Here is a 13,164-nt window from a genome sequence, read left to right on the forward strand (position 1 = left end):
GGTGTTTCCCTTATGTTCTATCCCATGGGTAGAAAATCCTGTTAGGTACACAGCACTGGAGAACTTGTTGATCTGCAGCAACAGGCTTCTGGCATAATAATTTCCTGATAGTTTGCCCATGTCTGAAAATGGCAAGATACACTAACATTCTCCAGAGCCAAAGGGAGTGATGTATATTGTGGACGTTCTATCAGTCAATAATATCCTCACTGCTTGATGTGTCAAGACAAAGGCTTGGCTTTCCCTGGGGTTTCTCACGTGGCAGAGGGAAATGCCTGGCAGTTTTACATGGACTTAGTTATTCAGCAGTGGAAGCTGTGATCATGAGCTGGCTTCATCTGGTTTCAATCACTCATTTCTCTCTCTCACTCTCTCTGTTGACTGTTCCTATGTTCATGGAATATTTTTCCAACTGTGTTCCTTTGGCATTACCTTTCCAGCCCGCAGCATCAGGATTGCAGAAATAAAAGACAGGCCTTCATCACAGTAGCTGTTGGAATCAGTAAGTTGTTATCAACATTATACTAGCTTTTTTGGCTTAACCTGGCAGCAAACTTGTTCTGCTTTTCTAGCAGGGAAGTGCATTTTAACTTTTCCCAGCTCTAGCCTCAGTGAAATTTAAAGCAATCTGATCAGTATCTTTAGAATCTTTAGCTAGCTAATGTGATTCTGTCTTGCTGATGTGAAGTTAAAGGGTGTTTGAACAAAGAATGGAGTAGTGTTCTTTCAAGATACCACATTATAACTTTGCTTTGGGAAAGACTTTTTTAAGCAAATAACAGTTACAGTGGAAAATAACCTCTCTTTTATCCTTCTTATACTTGTGTCACCAAGAATTTAAGCAAATCTGTTCCTCATCCCATCCAGATAAAGTCACAAGCAGATTTCAGAATCACAGCATGTGTCAGCAATCAAGCAATATAGAGACCAGGGGCTGGTTTAACTTTAGCAGTTTTGTGCTGGGATTATTAAAATGCGTGGTGATGTGTTTCGTGAATGAGAATATCAAAGCCCCTTGTTTTATGTGAAGGAAGCAATGGCACATGTGAGAACACTTCAACCAAAAACTGCATTTTAAATAGAAGCATTTCCAATATAAAGGCAGTTTAATCTGTATGTTTCTGCTGTGCAGTCCCTTCCTGATTACAGAAAATAAATGTGCTAAGTCTCTCATTTTTAACTTAGAAGCAGAAGAGGAAGATGATGTTGGTGTCTTCTGGAACATCCAAAATGAAACCCATGCTTATTTCAAGAAAATGAAATGAGAACTTGAATATGTAAGTATGTGTACATCTGCTCCTTTAGGTGAGGGTAGCTTCTATTCCTTTGAAGAACTGACATTCTAGAGCTGTTCCATGTGGACAGATCACTGGAGAGAGCCAAAGATTTCCCTCATGTTAATGGGGTTCTGCCAGCAAGTTGCAAAGGACTCTTATTTGAATTGGTTAATTTTCCAGGATGTACCAGTTTATTGAGGAGACTAATAAATACAACAACAACAACAAAATAATTCCAGTGCCTATCTCAGTGGTTTTAACAAAAGCTTTCTTGCTCTGGGTGGACAGTTTAGAGCAGCTTTACAAGTATCTTGCATTACTTATGCCAGCCATGATGCAGAATATTGTATCTTTGAGGTGTAAGGACCTCAGGCTACCTGCTAATTTTTGGTGATACTTGGTCAAAAGGACACATACAGCTGAACAAAATTTGAACATTGCAAGCTAGATCAACAACATTAGTCTTCAAATGAACTGCACATTGTAAAACTAAGACTCCAGAGATAGGAACACTCTCATGGGTATCTACTTCAGATCTCCATCAGTATTTCAAAGGATATAGCCAGAGTAATTTTCTGTTGAGAGGCCAAATCACAGCTTTTGTTCCAGGCCCTTAAATAGAAAGTCCCCTAATGCTAAGTTAGAAAAAACAAATACAGTAGAAGATAGTGGAAATAAAATTAGTTTGGAACTATGATGGGAGATGAGAATAGTATCAGCTGCAAGTGCATCCAAATAATGTCTGACAAAGGTGTCTTTCTGACATCAGATAACTGTTCTCTCTCACAGAGAGCAAGAGTGTGTGGAGATCAGTGTCAAGTGGAATAAAATGGAACACCTTTTTTTCTTTGAAACACAGGTGGCAAAAACATCACAGAATTTGCTGAGCACAGGGCAAGAGCTATTTCCTGTGGAACAGATAGATCAGTTTACTGAGGTTTTGCTGGAAAGACCTGTACAAACACTTGCACCAACTGGAGTGTGTCATTGCTAGGGAATTAGTTTGGATCATTAGCATCCCTTTTGCATCTCTAGCAGCGAGCAACAGCTGTTTTGCAAAGCTGCATCCACAAAATTGTTTCTTCTTTTGGTCCTTAGTGTCTTGCTTTCATATTACCTGTTGTGCTAGCAAATATTTGGGAATGTCTCACATTTCTTGTGTGTGAGTCAGTTGAACATATGTATGATTCTTTCTGCTTGAGGCTGTCAGTTTTCCACGAACAGGCTGCAATTTACAGTAAACATGCTATTTGGTCCCTAGCCTATAACCTGGGTGAGCCAGCTATTCTAATTAGGAAATGTGATCAGTGTAAAAGAGAAGGTTTTGGAATGGTTTATAGTTAAGATTCAAGAATTGTGGATCACATTAAAGAGAAGAAATGAGGCATAAAGTGGATTTATACGATACATAAGATGCACAGGAGTGAAGTTATGTCTGCAGCACATTGCAGTCAGCTGGACTATGGTGCAGGTCAGAGCTCAGCAGCCTCACCTGTCCTCAGCACTTGATTCGGGGTGCCTGTAGCTCTGTGGGTTGACCACTGTTCCCATGGGAGCCCAGACTGTGTAAATACTGATCTTTGTGAAAGACAGTTTTAAAAGGCCTTAGGAAGAATACTGAGACATTGTCTGCTCTCATTGTCTGAACAATAAGAACAGGTCTAGAACAGGTCTTTTTTTCTCTCTAGAAAAAATTCATACAGAATGTTCCTTATGTGATGTGAGCAAAGCTGAACTTCTTGAGGAGAAGTATGGTGCTTCCTGCTCCAGATGCCCTGCCAGTCTGATCTCTATGCCACTTAGACCAATAAAACCAGCCACTTTGATCCTGTAGATGGGCAGTTTTCCCATCACATTTTAAAGCTGCCTGTAATTCCAGGGTCTAAACAAAAAAGCTTTCATTTTGGTGGGAGTTTATTTCACATACTGCTCACTAACCAGATATAAGAGGGAGTTTTGTCACTTGTATATCTTTGATAGCAGTTAAGTGTCAGCAGTAATTTGTTACCATTAAAAGGTATCATTCCTCCTTTTTACTTGAGTTCATGAATATTAGCTCGAGATCATATTCGCTAGGGACTTTTTAGGCAATAAGTGAATGGAAACCTTGTAAAATGCATATGAGACTGCTGGGTTAATTTTTAACCTGCTGTAGAATAAAGCGGTATAAAATCAACTTGGCCCAAACCTGCTTAAGTGGGTGATTAAGGTCACAATTAACCAAAATGGTTTCTGAAACCATTGCAGCTATAGATCATTACTCTTCTCTTCCAGCACAATGCAAGAAGACAGGCCCCAGCTAAAGCTTTCATCTGGCTATCAATCATCATTACACTGTAAACTGCCAGGGTGAGAGAGGGCAAAGCTTTGAATTCAGAGCTGATGGAAGTTCTATGACCTGGGGGCTTTCTTAAGTTAAAGGCTAATTAACCATAAAAGAGTCAAAGGTCTGCAAGTCTAACACATTAAACGATGTGCCTGCCTCCTTAGGTTCTATTGTATCAGCAAATGTTAATTCCGTTAAGTGTGAACACATCTAAGGCAATCATTGCCTTCTCCCACTCCTCCTTCTGCCTCCTTAATTTTGTATCTTGGGATTTTCGCCATCTATGGGAAGTTAGGTGGGGCTTGGGAAATGTGCTTCTGCTGGAGAAAGTTGTGAGCGATGCAGGCTACATCTGGAAGAGGAATTCCTGACATTCTTCTTTACGAATCAGCTTGGCCAAGTTAATCACATTAGCTTCAGAGAGCATATTTAGTTATCGTAGTCCAGAATAAACAAGCTCATAGTCTAAACAAGTGTGTTTGAGATTTCATAGACTATGTGAGGCAGCTGTAAAACCACATGAATCTATAAAATAGATGTGGGTAGCAGTGTAAAATGATAACAGAGAGATACAGATAAAAACTGAAATTTAAAGGTAGCAATAGAATGATGTGGAACAATGAAAATAGCAGTGGTTAGACAGATCTACATTTTGGAGTGTTTGAATGTTTTCTAAATTTTGGATTTTTTCTTCAACTAAATCTATTAGCCAGAGGGGGATAAAATGTTTATCACACAATGCCTGCTTTTGGGGCCTCATTCAAACTGAACTCAGAATTTATTCATGAATGCTGAGGAGATGTTTAATGAGATGAAATATGGTATCAAACAATATATTAAAACACAGGAGATGGGTATCTGCCATTGTTATAAGTATGTTGCCCAAGTACCCGTGTGCCTCCGCCCCTTCATTCTTGTGCTTCACTTACATTGCAACAGTTCCTGGAGCCACTCTGCAGACCAGAACTAAAATAGGGTTAAAAGTTTTCAATTTCATCCAACACATTTCTGTGATGAAATGGGTAATGCTGCAGGGAAAGAAAAAGAGCAGGTGCAGGGGAGGGCAGGAACTTCTTAGGTCAGCTTTGGCACCAGACAAAGCGTTTATCTGAGAATATCCTGAGTCTCTCATTGATTTGCCATTAGCGTTTAGCAAGTTCAAGTTCCTGAGGTTGCAGTTCCATTTTACAAATCCTTTCACAGCTGAGTGTAAGGGGTTCCTGTTCCTGTCCCTGCCAAGCCTGCCTACATCCGTCAGCTGCTTATTCTTGCCACCTGCTAGACAGCACAGCCCTTTGGTCATACCAGTGAAATTGTCTGTGTAACTCTGATCTAAAGCGATGTTAGAAATGACTGGTTTAAAAGAGCACAAAATGGAAAATCTACAATCTTTCCCCCCAGAAATGGGATAAAAGAACCTTATATCACTACAGGAATATTTGTTTTGCTAGATTTTTCCCTTGTAAGAGTGAGAGGTGAAAATATTTCAAGGATGTTACATAACACATGATCTTCACAATATGCAAGTATGAGGTCCGTCACTGTCTTCTGCTTTGATCACTTTAGGGTATTTCAGCCTGTCAAACCAGCTTTGTGATTCACACAGTGAATTTAAGAGTATCCTAAACAGCTAGCTTTAGATGAGAGTGACTGCATTATAGGTGAAGCACATAATTTCGCCAATAATGCCAATAATGCTGACTTTTTAAATTGCAGATTATAGTGAGGACATGCATTATCATAAATTTTAGCAGTATGCAATCTGACTACTGCAGCAGAATTCAGACTAATTACTAATGAAACTGTAGTGGTGAAGGCACAGGCACTTCACTTAGTTTTCAGGGAGAAATAATATCTTTGATTAGGTTCAGAGAGTTAAGAAAATGAACAAGTTCAAAATTCCATTTTTTTAATCAAACCTGTATACCAGCCATCACACTATCTTACAATATTCTCACAATGTATAAAGGATGTTAACACTTGGCTTGAGGTTTTGCTGGAAAGATCCTTCCTGTGTTAGGAAAAAACATTGATGTATTAGAGGCTTGGGGCTTCTACAGGTAATGTTTCTGGAGGAGATCTAAATATATATCCTGACCATTTAATGTCAATTAAAGATGCCTTAATGCTATTTTCAGGAATGTTAGTGCTTGGATTTGCTTTGGTTCCACAGTGGCTTACCGCAATGTAGCTTTGGTCAGAAGAATTTCTCCTTTTTTACTATCTCCCAAAGTGAATATATTATCCACCCCTCCTGATGGGATTGCTGATCTGTTTGGTATGAAGGGTGTTCTCATACAGCATGCTTGGCTTTCTGCAAAGCTTTTGATTTAGTACTGATAGGATTTGGCTGTGTTTCAGGGCAGGCATTTCTGTAACATCCTGTCACCTTGTCCAGTCCAGTCCTAATCTTATGATGATCAAAAGAGAGCACCCAGTAGAGTGCTTGGAAGGTCCCTCTCCAGTCATGTATCTTTCCTTCCACAAGGCATAGAAAGAGACCAGGTCTGAAGGGTCCTTTTGGACCAGTCAGTGTTGTTTGAATTAAAAAGCTGTATTAAAAGTTGTATCACCAATAAATCTCATTTCTTTGTTAAGTCACGTTGGGAAGGATCTCCAGAGACTGCTTTTTGCTCCAATATAATTCTGTATTTTCTTCAGCAAACAAAGTAATAAGATAGAATTTTGAATTTTATTTTTGTAATAAAGATTAATGAAATTAATAAAGAAAGCAGGATTCTATCATGGAATGACTGTAATAGTCAGCATGTTGTCTTCAACCAACGAAGACAGAGTTTTGAAAACGAACAGAGTTTTAACACTGCTGACTAAGAAGGTGAGGTATTCCCACATGCTGTGAGACTCTGTCTTGGAAATTGAGAGGAATGAGATGTTGTTGTAAATAACCATCCCAGCAAGAGCTCTTAGTGCCCTGTTTCCAAGAAGAATATGTAAGAAATACATTACTGGCAGACAAGCTTAGATGTGATGTTTGAGAGTAGCAGTAGCTTAGATACCTAAGGAAAAATGCCATTTCCTCTGTGTTTGTTTTTTTTTTTTTTAGGTGCCATAAGTATATGTAAATAAATATGAATATGAATATGAATAAATATGAAATATCAGATTAAATAATCTAATATCTTCTTAAGGACTCATGTCCAGTGAAACCTGTGAAACAGATGCTGCTTCCCCTTCACCATTTATATACACAAGATTGGATAGCTGCACTCTAAGTCCAGCATAATGGCACTGTGACCCAACCGACTTGGGAATAGCCACACTGGTGTCAGCCTGAAGTAATGCAGTTGTAGTTACAGTTTGTACAGAATTTTTGGGATACCTCCGGATAAAAGGCGCTATACAAATGTAGGTCACTTTTATTAAATGCCTTGCAAATCGTTTATAATGCCTTTAAGTATTAGAACAGGCATACCACATCAATAATCCCTGCACATGTGTTTACTTTATTTTAGAGTTTACCACAGTTCACTATAAATGGCTTAGATATATTCAGTAATTCAGTTATAATGAAATGTGCAAGCCTTCAATAAACGTATGTGTTACAACTGGCCTCTGATGTAAATGCTTTGCCAATTATATGTACATTAGTGATGACTATAGTGGGCTTGTAAATACTCTTTGTAATTCTTTGGCCTCTTTTCTCCCATCTCTTACATAAGCTTTATAGTGGTGTGTAATTCTAGATTCGCAGATTTTAAGGCCAGGAGGGACCATTCGGTCATCTGGCTTATTGGTGTAACAGGCCAGAGAACCTCATCTGATTGCTTGAGCAGTGAGTCCAAGAACCCTTTTGTTTGACTAAAGCCTTTCTTTCACTCTGCATGTCTGCATGAAGACCGTGAGACATTAAAAGTTAATTAGTGGCCTCAGAGCTTTACTCCAGTTGTTAACTATCCTCAGAGTGTATATTGGCTTCTTCCCCTTCTGTATACTACATTGCATCTTGAACAGAGCTGAAGATCCAGTGAGGAGAGCATCACCTTAATTTTGAGCCTCAGCTGAGATTGTTTCCTACTCTAACATACATGAAGTTATGGAGGAAAAATATGCTTGAATTAATTATTGCTAACCTTTTTTTTCAACAGACCTCCAGATGTTCTTTCCATTTTCTTTCCCATAATGAATAAATTCTTTTCAGTGAAGCTGTGTGAGAGCCATATGCCATTTCAAATTCATTTTCAGCCTTTGAGTACATTACTGAAAGAACTCCTCTCAGAATTTTAAGGTTTATACATCCAGAAGAGATGCCAGATTGTCAAGGACTAGGCACCTCTTTATGTATATAGATGAAATCAATACAGATTTGAAGACTCTGAGTGTACATGAAGGCTCATAAATAGGAGCTGAAGAGCTTGAAAAATCCTCTCACCTTTTGTGGACTTATCTTTTGGAAAGTACAGCTTTATTCTGATTTATGTGGTGCTTGGCAATTCTTTGTACTCATTAGATACTAGACTCACTAGAAAGTTGTAAATGTCCCCCTTTCCACCTACCATCATACAGGTTTCTCACAGTCATGAATTAATTTCATTGGACACCTCACCTGATTGCTGGCACAAGTCTTTTTGCTCTTCTTGGGTCTATTCACCACTATCAGAAAGCCTACAATTTTCCACCAGTATGGTTTTATCATCTGCCAATGATGCTCTTATATGGGGTGGAGGAAGAAGATGGCAAGTCTGGATCTAAATGTGGTTTCATGTTTTGGGAAATCTTATTTTGCTCAGATTGATTTTGCAGCCTGAGGAGAAGTAAAAATACAGCCTATATGTGAGAGGCAGGCAGAAGAACAAGTGACAGGCAGAAGGCATTCAGGTGGTAGATGGTTACTTGGAGTTTTGTGCCAGAGCAAGGCACATTAATGGGGAATTGCAATCTGATCATTTAAGCAGAAACTGGTCATGACTGAGAACCCATAATTATTATGTTAATGAAAGCAAAAAGGCAGGAGAGGTCTCTATTCTCTTGACAGATAGGGATATGTTAATCAGACCTATATCTACAGGAAAACATTGACATCTCTTTACAATAAAAATGCAAAATTGAGACAATGTGCATTTTTGATTGCTCTATTAGCACAAAATAAAAGTGCACCTAAACTTTAGTGCTTTTATTATTATACTTAGAAACATTTACTCACTGAAAGTAAAGTGCTTTAAAAGGAAAACATACTTCCTCACAGGGGTTGCTTCCCATATTTGGAGTATGACTGTTTAAATTGTAGTTCAGCAGAAATATTTTGATTCTGTGGGGCACCAGCAGCTCAGCAACAGTGCGGCCTTTCACATTCAGTTCTTAAGTGTAACAGATCATTTAGACCCTGGGTTGGCTAGGCTCACATAAACCAGGTTTACAAAGAGTTATAAAAGCTTGGCTTTCCTCCTTCCTTCTCCCTCACTTTCCAGTTTTTCCCCTTATAATTTTACCACAAAGCAATGCAGTCAAGCTTTTCTTGGATCATATGAATGTAGATCAATAAATATCAGTTGCAGAATGGGAATCTAGGCACAGGCATGAGCTAGAAGGATGAAATAGTTATGTTAGTTTAAAGGCACTTCAAAGTTTGTTTTGTTTTATATTTTCAGGGCACAATGCCTATGTTATATAGGTACCAAGCAGAAGTTGGAGAGGAAAAGGAAAGTACTTTCTGAAAAAGCAGCAATGCTGGAATGTGCTGTGGAGGCTCAGATTGTTTTTCAGCTCTAGAGGCATGTATGGTAAGCAAAATGATGTTATCTCTGTCTGTATAAGAGTATACACATTATGGAATAACCTACATTTCATCTGTGATCATATAGTTATTGTCTATGGATAGATGCAAAGCATCTGATGGGAACAAGGTATTTGGTTCAACAACAGACTGTCAAAATCATTAAGGCAATTTTTTTTCTGCCAGTGCTTAGACTATGAGTCAGCCTCCACCAGAGACCTTGTCCTCTTCACTCATTTCCCTCTTGGAATAGATGAATGGCTTTGTTAGCTCTGAAGTGAGAACCAGAGTGATGCTAAGCATTACTTAGCAGAAGTTGTATGGGTCCAAATGGTCCCAAAATTTATGCCACCCTAACTCATTTTCATACCTTATCTCAAACACAGGAAATAGATCAGTGAGTTTTAGATCAAGACTGTGCTCCATGTAGTGAATGGAGAAAGTCAGCTAAAGTCATGACTCTGTCACTTAACTGACCATCACTGTATCCCAGGATAGAATTTCCGAAGAGTTACACTTTCTCAACAATGCATTTGGGTCTTTACATGGAAATTCCTGTGAAAGGCCAGAATAGTTGCTTGTCCTTTTGACTGAATAATGATGAGGAATTGTAGCAATGAGACCTGTAGCAGAGACAATGAGCAAAGGCAGAGGCTGCAGGGCACTGCACCTTTGCAATTACAGTTAACTCCTTTGAAGTGCAAAAGATTGGACTGGTATTGTATGGAAATACGCTGAATCCGCAGTGATGATGGCAGCTTATGAAGTTTGGTAAATAGAGAAATCAAGCATGTGACTTAGGATGAGCTGTTGTAAAGGCAATTGTTTCCTGTATGAAAAAGTGTTAATTTCATAATGGTTTGCTTTGGAAGAAACAAGGTGCAAGATTTTGCAGATAGGAATCATGACAATGAGATTTAGCCACCTCCTGCAGGACTATTGCATGAGTCTAAGCAATCACCTTCCTTCTTTGAGCTGCCATGTCTTATATAAGCTGAGAAGTAAGAACTCTCAGGGTGTTGTTTTTAATTTTTTTTTTTAAGTTGGAAGCAATTATTGCATTTATTTCACCCAACTTCCTACATAAAGCAACCACAGAATTCCAGTTACAAATTATCACTCTCTTACAAAGTACTGTGCAATCCCTGGCCAGCTGCAGCTGTATTCATGCTGAAGTGAGAGGGCTGCACAGTGATACAATTTCTTTTCATTCACATGGCAAGGAGTAACACCCCATGTATGCTTGGACAGAAAGGGATGAGTAGTTTTAGTTTTCCTGATACTGCTCTTCCACAAAGTATGACACACAAAAATAATTGTATAACTTTTCATACAGAAAGCAACATCTCTTTTATCAGGAATAAACTTTTCATCAAAAGGCTTTTTTTCATTTATTAACAAGCTTTAGTCATATAAAAATATAATCAAAAAGTATTTTTTCCCTTCTTTATTAGCTTCACTGTGAGTAAAAGTACTTTTGCTTGAACTTAAATAATACATATAGAGTAATGTAAAATCTATATTTATATGCAGACATTCATGGCTTTCTATGTGCACAATCTGTATATATATAGATATATAGATATATATATTAAAACATATGTCTGTAGCAGAGTACCAGATCAATCAGAGATTGTCTCTCTTGGTCTGTCTCACACACACACATTTTCAAAACCTGAAAATTTAGCACTGCACTGTAAAACTCAGTAAGACAGACCTCATCCTAATCAAGGCCAAATTGGCTCTTTAGAGCCCAGCCTTGATGATTTGCATGAGGCCTTCCATGTACAGATACCAGAATGTGTGTGTAAATTACTGCTTGAGGGTTAACTCTGTGCAACCAGAGTAGGTGCTTTCCATACAGCTGCTGATTCTGTCACAGTAATAGTGACCCTTGGTACATCAATATCAAGTTCCCCACTTTCTATGACACAGTGTCATGATGAAGCAGAATTGGGGAATCTGGCTTTCAGCTCCATAGGCATATGGCAATCTGTTGTTAATAGACAAGTCAACATCTAGATGTTGCTAAATCTCGTGTTGGGATACTTTGCTTTTTGATTAAGTCCAAATGCCTTTGATTTGAAAAGCTTCCAACTGAGCATAATTTACAAAACAATTTAAGCATTTTTGTTCTTCTGATATATGACAGTTTGAATAAAGGATTTCAGAAGAAAAGGGTGCTTAAATTAATTTGAAAATCATATTAGATCCAACTCTTTTTTTTCTTCTTTATGTTCTGCTTATGCAGCAGAGCAGGAACACAGACCTTATTAGTATTTTCAAATCATGTGAGAAATACTCGTTATGTATAGGCCCAGTGCAAACCCTCCTGAAATTCATTTCTTTGGTCCCTAGTATAGAGAATGTAGCAACACTGAGGAGACTCAGACCCAGCATAGAGGAGTCTGAACAACAGAAATTTGCTGGAGATTAGTGAATGTCTGTCCTAGCAGCTAGTAGGCTGGTTTGAGTTTGGTCCAAACACAGACTGGTAGGTTGCAGCTACACCCAGTTAGAAGCACCAAATTTGCATATAAATCAAGGACTTCAAAGAATTTTCCAAATGTTATTCAGTTAAACATTGTACCCTGTGCCATACTTACCTGTCATGTAAGTAGATATCAATGGGTTTATTTTCAAAATGGGCAGATTTGAATTCCCTGAAACTATTTTGGAAACCTAGGATCAAGCACTGTCAGAGTTGAGGAGCCACCTTGGGATTTGTGAGAAAATGCTGCAGGTATTGGCTATTTTACATATTTGCCAGAATCCAATAGCAGCAATATGAGAGGCATTATGTCAACCTCTGAGGCTGCCTCTGAGTAACTCCTTTGTTTTTTCTCTAGCTGCATCTCTGAAAAGTGTATGCTTGTTCTCTCCATCAGCTAGAAATAACAGATGGGGATTATAGTGTTTTATTCCTCATCTCAGTCAGGCAATATAATAGTTAGTAATAGACAGGGAAAAAATTAAAAAGGAGACCATAAACAAGAAAAGCATGCTCAAGTCTGACAGCATACGTCCCAATAAAGCCTTGATCTGTTCTAGGCTGACATAGAAGAGAGGCTGAACAGTTAAGAATAAAGTAGGTATTTATTGAAAGGCCTTAAAAGGTACACCTCGGGCAGTACAAGATTGGGCTAGGGCTATACCCAAGACAGACCTAAAAATGGTCACAAAATGGAGGATTGGTCACAAGGCCTCACATGTTTGTAAGTTTTGGTCCATTTGTATATTGGGGTTAATTGTCCAATTACAGCTCCAGGTTATGAAGTCTCATCCTTCTTGTTTTTTCTCCTCAGTCCACTGTTGTTTATGCTTCTGGGCCTGAAACTTGTAATGATTGTCCTTGGTATCAAGCTAGAAAAGGAATTGTTTTGTCTACCTGATGTGTGAAGGGAGCTCACTAAAACTTAATATGTAGTTCAAAACTATACACCTAGGCAGCACAGAATCTGAAAAATATGAAAGCTAAAACTTAAGACATCACCAGAATATGAGGAAATTTGTGCAAAGCGTGGTTTGTTTATACAATCTGGCAACTAGAAGAGCGGCCGTAGAGAGATTTGCAAGGAGCAATTTTGACTCTGGGCAAAACAGTTGCTTTGCCTTGTTCACCTCTGACTTGAGACACAGTGGGAAGGATAATCTGTATGAATTCTGTACTGAGGTGTACAAAATGCTCAGGAGCTTCTACCAGCTGAGATCAATGTAAGTAACCGGAGCAAAGATAATTTGAGAGAGCACAGAGAGGTCAAAGGTTGAAAACTCATATTTTTGCCCTTTGTATTCCAGTTCTGTTGCTACTGACAGAACAGTGGCTGCTG

General features: G+C 38.6%; 1 long non-coding RNA gene across 1 annotated transcript in view; it reads left to right on the plus strand.

The window, feature by feature from the left end:
- Positions 1-216: 216 nt before the first annotated feature.
- Positions 217-13,164, plus strand: part of LOC107206997 — a 91,712-nt gene continuing 78,764 nt past the window's right edge. The window contains exons 1-3 of the long non-coding RNA XR_001522580.1: positions 217-502; positions 1,186-1,277; positions 9,210-9,341. This is a non-coding gene — a long non-coding RNA (uncharacterized LOC107206997). The remainder of the gene's footprint in view (positions 503-1,185; positions 1,278-9,209; positions 9,342-13,164) is intronic.

Source organism: Parus major, chromosome 6 (genome assembly GCF_001522545.3).
Source record: "Parus major isolate Abel chromosome 6, Parus_major1.1, whole genome shotgun sequence".
In the NCBI taxonomy this organism is placed as follows: domain Eukaryota; kingdom Metazoa; phylum Chordata; class Aves; order Passeriformes; family Paridae; genus Parus; species Parus major.